The sequence below is a fragment of the Melanerpes formicivorus genome, unplaced genomic scaffold (genome assembly GCF_026170545.1).
Source record: "Melanerpes formicivorus ecotype bairdi unplaced genomic scaffold, bMelFor1.0.p_v2 SCAF_323, whole genome shotgun sequence".
Lineage (NCBI taxonomy): Eukaryota > Metazoa > Chordata > Aves > Piciformes > Picidae > Melanerpes > Melanerpes formicivorus.
Window position 1 is genome coordinate 100001 of NW_027142675.1, and position 6077 is coordinate 106077.

Genomic DNA, 6077 nt, shown 5'->3' on the forward strand with positions numbered 1-6077 from the left:
CCCGCCGTTGCCTCTTGCCGCTACCCCCGCCCCCGCCCCCGCTGCCGGTTTGCGCGGAGCCCCCCCTTCCCGCCGTTGCCTCTTGCCGCTACCCCCCGCCCCCCCCCCGCTGCCGGTTTGCGCGGAGCCCCCCCTTCCCGCCGTTGCCTCTTGCCGCTACCCCCCGCCCCCCCCCCGCTGCCGGTTTGCGCGGAGCCCCCCCTTCCCGCCGTTGCCTCTTGCCGCTACCCCCCGCCCCCCCCCCGCTGCCGGTTTGCGCGGAGCCCCCCCCTCCCGACGTTGCCTCTTGCCGCTACCCCCGCCCCCCCCCCGCTGCCGGTTTGCGCGGAGCTCCCCCTTCCCGCCGTTGCCTCTTGCCGCTACCCCCCGCCCCCCCCCCGCTGCCGGTTTGCGCGGAGCCCCCCCCTTCCCGCCGTTGCCTCTTGCCGCTACCCCCCGCCCCCCCCCCGCTGCCGGTTTGCGCGGAGCCCCCCCTCCCGACGTTGCCTCTTGCCGCTACCCCCGCGCCCCCCTCCGCTGCCGGTTTGCGCGGAGCCCCCCCTCCCGACGTTGCCTCTTGCCGCTACCCCCCGCCCCCGCCCCGCTGCCGGTTTGCGCGGAGCCCCCCCTTCCCGCCGTTGCCTCTTGCCGCTACCCCCGCCCCCCCCCCGCTGCCGGTTTGCGCGGAGCCCCCCCTTCCCGCCGTTGCCTCTTGCCGCTACCCCCCGCCCCCCCCCGCTGCCGGTTTGCGCGGAGCCCCCCCCTTCCCGCCGTTGCCTCTTGCCGCTACCCCCCGCCCCCCCCCCGCTGCCGGTTTGCGCGGAGCCCCCCCCTTCCCGCCGTTGCCTCTTGCCGCTACCCCCCGCCCCCCCCCCGCTGCCGGTTTGCGCGGAGGCCCCCCTTCCCGCCGCTGCCTCTTGCCGTTACCCCCCGCCCCCCCCCCGCTGCCGGTTTGCGCGGAGCGCCCCCGCCTGCCGTTGCCTCTTGCCGCGGCCACCACCGCCCCCTCTACACCCCCGGGCCCCCGTTACCGGTTTGCGCGGAGCCCCCCCTCCCGACGTTGCCTCTTGCCGCTGCTGCCACCCCCAGCTCCCCACACCCCCCGGCTCCCGTTAGCGGTTTGCGCGGAGCCCCCCCTTCCCGCCGTTGCCTCTTGCCGCTACCCCCGCCCCCCCCCCCCGCTGCCGGTTTGCGCGGAGCCCCCCCCGCCTGCCGTTGCCTCTTGCCGCGGCCGCCACCGCCCCCCCCCACACCCCCCGGCCCCCGTTACCGGTTTGCGCGGAGCCCCCCCTCCCGACGTTGCCTCTTGCCGCTGCTGCCACCCCCCAGCTCCCCACACCCCCCCGGCTCCCGTTAGCGGTTTGCGCGGAGCCCCCCCTTCCCCCCTTCGCGGGCTGCCGCTTCCCTCCCGGGCTGCCCGGCTGCTCTCTAACCCCTGCGACCGAGGCGGCGCTGTTAGGGCGGCCGTGCCGGTGCCCCTTGCCGCAGCTAGCCTCTCGCCGCTGCCCCCTCCCGTCCGTCGTCCCCCGTCCCCAAAAACTTGCTGCTCTCCACGCTGGAGCCTGCACGGGTCAGGTTGCGCTCCGCTCCTCCGGCCCTAAAGCCGCCCTCGCCCGCCCCCCCGGCTTGCCGCTTGGCTCGGCTGCCCGCCCCCCCCGCTAATCCCCCCAACGCCCCCTCCCCAAAAACACCCCAGCCCTACCGCATGCCGCTCCCCCTCTCCCCGCTCTCGCTGACCGCTGCCACCCCCCCCCACCCCTCCCCCCCGAAACAAACCCCCCAGCCCTACCGCATGCCGCTCCCCCTCTCTCCCTAGCCTGCCCCCCCCGCCGTCGCTTGCTGCCGCCGCCGCCGCCGCCGCCGCCGCCGCCGCCGGGACCCGCCTCGGTCTGGTGGCGCGCGCTCGGAGATCCCCGGCTACCCGTCCGTCCGTCCCTCCCTCCCGCCCCGCCCCGGGGGAGGGCCCGGGGCAGCGCGGGCAGGCGGGGAGCAAAAAAAGGCGCGGGCGCCAAAAAACGTCGGGGTCCCGGGGTGGCGGAGGGGGGCGGCGGCGGGGGCGGCGGCGGGTACACGGCGCCGGGTCCAGGGCGCCGAGTCCAGCCCGTCCCGGGGCGGGGACAGGTGGTGTCGTCCGTCCCCGCCCCCGTAACCTGCTCTGAAGCATCCGCTTCCCGCCGCGGTTCGCCCTCCACCCCCCCGCCGCACACGCAGCTGCCGCTTCCCGCCGCCTCTGCCCCCCGCCCCGGGATCAACCACCCGCCGGGTCCAGCCGGTCCCGGTCCCGGGAACCTGCTCCCGGGGCCAGCCGGAGCCACGCCCCCTCCTCTGACGCTTCCAGCTGCCGCCTCCCCTCCCACCCCCCAAACTCACACTGGCCCTCGCCGGCCCGCCCACCCGCCTACCTGCTTGCCCGCCGCCGCTGGGTGGCGTGCCGGACACTCTCGCACACAGGTACACAGACAGGGACACAGGGACACAGGCACTCAGGCACACAGGGACACAGGGACACAGGGACACAAGGACACAGGCACTCAGGCACTCAGGCACTCAGGGACACAGGGACACAGGGACACAGGCACTCAGGCACTCAGGGACACAGGGACACAGGTGGCGGGCCGGAGGCCGCTCTCCACTGTGTGGCAGGGGTCCAAGAGCCACCCCAGCCCAACCCAGAGGGTCTTTTGCACCTCTCTAGAGGCCACCCAGAGACCCCAGGCCGCAGCAGAAGCCTCCCCCGCACGCTCTGCAGGCTTCCGACCCACCCCAGGCCGCAGCAGAAGCCTCTCCCGCACGCTCTGCAGGCTTCCGACCCACCCCAGGCCGCACCAGAAGCCTCTCCCGCACGCTCTGCAGGATTCTCAGCCACCCCAGGCCGCAGCAGAAGCCTCTCCCGCACGCCCTGCAGGCTTCTCAGCCACCCCAGGCCGCAGCAGAAGCCTCCCCCGCACGCTCTGCAGGCTTCTCAGCCACCCCAGGCCGCACCAGAAGCCTCTCCCGCACGCTCTGCAGGCTTCTCAGCCACCCCAGGCCGCAGCAGAAGCCTCTCCCGCACGCTCTGCAGGCTTCTCAGCCACCCCAGGCCGCAGCAGAAGCCTCTCCCGCACGCTCTGCAGGCTTCCGACCCACCCCAGGCCGCAGCAGAAGCCTCTCCCGCACGCTCTGCAGGCTTCTCAGCCACCCCAGGCCGCAGCAGAAGCCTCTCCCGCACGCTCTGCAGGCTTCCGACCCACCCCAGGCCGCACCAGAAGCCTCTCCCGCACGCTCTGCAGGCTTCCGACCCACCCCAGGCCGCAGCAGAAGCCTCTCCCGCACGCTCTGCAGGCTTCTCAGCCACCCCAGGCCGCAGCAGAAGCCTCCCCCGCACGCTCTGCAGGCTTCTCAGCCACCCCAGGCCGCAGCAGAAGCCTCCCCCGCACGCTCTGCAGGCTTCTCAGCCACCCCAGGCCCCAACAGAAGCCTCTCCCGCACGCTCTGCAGGCTTCCGACCCACCCCAGGCCGCAGCAGAAGCCTCTCCCGCACGCTCTGCAGGCTTCCGTCCCACCCCAGGCCGCACCAGAAGCCTCCCCCGCACGCTCTGCAGGCTTCTCAGCCACCCCAGGCCGCACCAGAAGCCTCCCCCGCACGCTCTGCAGGCTTCTCAGCCACCCCAGGCCGCACCAGAAGCCTCCCCTGCACGCTCTGCAGGCTTCTCAGCCACCCCAGGCCCCAACAGAAGCCTCTCCCGCACGCTCTGCAGGCTTCCGACCCACCCCAGGCCCCAACAGAAGCCTCTCCCGCACGCTCTGCAGGCTTCCGACCCACCCCAGGCCGCAGCAGAAGCCTCTCCCGCACGCTCTGCAGGCTTCTCAGCCACCCCAGGCCGCAGCAGAAGCCTCTCCCGCACGCTCTGCAGGCTTCTCAGCCACCCCAGGCCGCAGCAGAAGCCTCTCCCGCACGCTCTGCAGGCTTCTCAGCCACCCCAGGCCGCACCAGAAGCCTCCCCCCGCACGCTCTGCAGGCTTCTCAGCCACCCCAGGCCGCACCAGAAGCCTCCCCCGCACGCTCTGCAGGCTTCCGACCCACCCCAGGCCGCAGCAGAAGCCTCTCCCGCACGCCCTGCAGGCTTCTCAGCCACCCCAGGCCGCAGCAGAAGCCTCTCCCGCACGCTCTGCAGGCTTCTCAGCCACCCCAGGCTGCAGCAGAAGCCTCTCCCGCACGCTCTGCAGGCTTCTCAGCCACCCCAGGCCGCACCAGAAGCCTCTCCCGCACGCTCTGCAGGCTTCTCAGCCACCCCAGGCCGCAGCAGAAGCCTCTCCCGCACGCTCTGCAGGCTTCTCAGCCACCCCAGGCCGCAGCAGAAGCCTCTCCCGCACGCTCTGCAGGCTTCTCAGCCACCCCAGGCCGCACCAGAAGCCTCTCCCGCACGCTCTGCAGGCTTCCGACCCACCCCAGGCCGCAGCAGAAGCCTCTCCCGCACGCTCTGCAGGCTTCCGACCCACCCCAGGCCGCACCAGAAGCCTCCCCCGCACGCTCTGCAGGCTTCTCAGCCACCCCAGGCCGCACCAGAAGCCTCCCCCGCACGCTCTGCAGGCTTCTCAGCCACCCCAGGCCGCAGCAGAAGCCTCTCCCGCACGCTCTGCAGGCTTCTCAGCCACCCCAGGCCGCAGCAGAAGCCTCCCCCGCACGCTCTGCAGGCTTCCGTCCCACCCCAGGCCGCACCAGAAGCCTCCCCCGCACGCTCTGCAGGCTTCTCAGCCACCCCAGGCCGCACCAGAAGCCTCCCCCGCACGCTCTGCAGGCTTCTCAGCCACCCCAGGCCGCACCAGAAGCCTCCCCCGCACGCTCTGCAGGCTTCTCAGCCACCCCAGGCCGCAGCAGAAGCCTCCCCCGCACGCTCTGCAGGCTTCTCAGCCACCCCAGGCCCCAACAGAAGCCTCTCCCGCACGCTCTGCAGGCTTCCGACCCACCCCAGGCCGCACCAGAAGCATCCCCCGCATGCTCTGTAGGCTTCTGACCCACCCCAGGCCCCAACAGAAGCCTCCCCCGCACGCTCTGCAGGCTTCTCAGCCACCCCAGGCCGCAGCAGAAGCCTCTCCCGCACGCTCTGCAGGCTTCTCAGCCACCCCAGGCCGCACCAGAAGCCTCTCCCGCACGCTCTGCAGGCTTCTCAGCCACCCCAGGCCGCACCAGAAGCCTCTCCCGCACGCTCTGCAGGCTTCCGACCCACCCCAGGCCGCACCAGAAGCCTCCCCCGCACGCTCTGCAGGCTCCTCCGCCACCACAGGCCGCACCAGAGGATCTTTTGCACCTCTCTGGACGCCACCCAGAGACTCCAGGCCGCACCAGAGGCCCCCCCCCCAACCATTTACAGGCTGCAGTGCCAGCCTAGGCCCCGCTGGCAGCCTCCCTTGTCTGCTTTGGAAGGCCTCCCATCCACTCCAGACCTGCCTGGAGGCCTCCCTCGACTGCTCCCCGGGGCCCTCGAAGCCACCCTAGGCCTTTCTGGAGGACCTGCTCGACCGCTCGGGCGGCTTCTGACGCACCCTCGGCCATCCGGCGCCCAGCAGCTCCCAGGGCCAGGCACCGGCCTCCCCCTCCGGCCGCCCCTGGGGCCGGGGGTGGCTCGGACTCGGCGCCCCCAACGTGTCGTCCCGTCCCCCCCCCGCCCCGCACCGCCGAACATTCGCTGCAGCCGAGGGCTTGCCGCTCGACGCCTACCCCACCCGCCCAGCCCCCCGCTGCGGCCCGGCGCTGCCCCGGCCGCTGCGCCCCGCCTCTCATCGCTCCCCCCCACCCGGCAACCGGCCGCCGGGCACGGCAAGTCCCAGGGCAGGGAACAGGTGCTGCCGGGACCCCGTGCTGGCTGCCGGCTTCCCGGGGCTGCCCCGGGCACGGACAGGTCGCCCCCCCGCCCCGGCGAATGTTCACCGAACCGGCTGCCGGCTGCCTTCGAGCACCCCCCGCCCCCCGCCACTATCGTCCCCCCCGCCCCCCCTCCGCCTCCGCTGCCGCTTCTCCCCGCACCGCCTCCACTGCCTCCCCCCGCCGCCGGCGAACGAGTCGCCGGATCCGTAGGGTGCCGGGAGCCCGAACGGCGAGCGGCTCCGGCTGCTGCCGG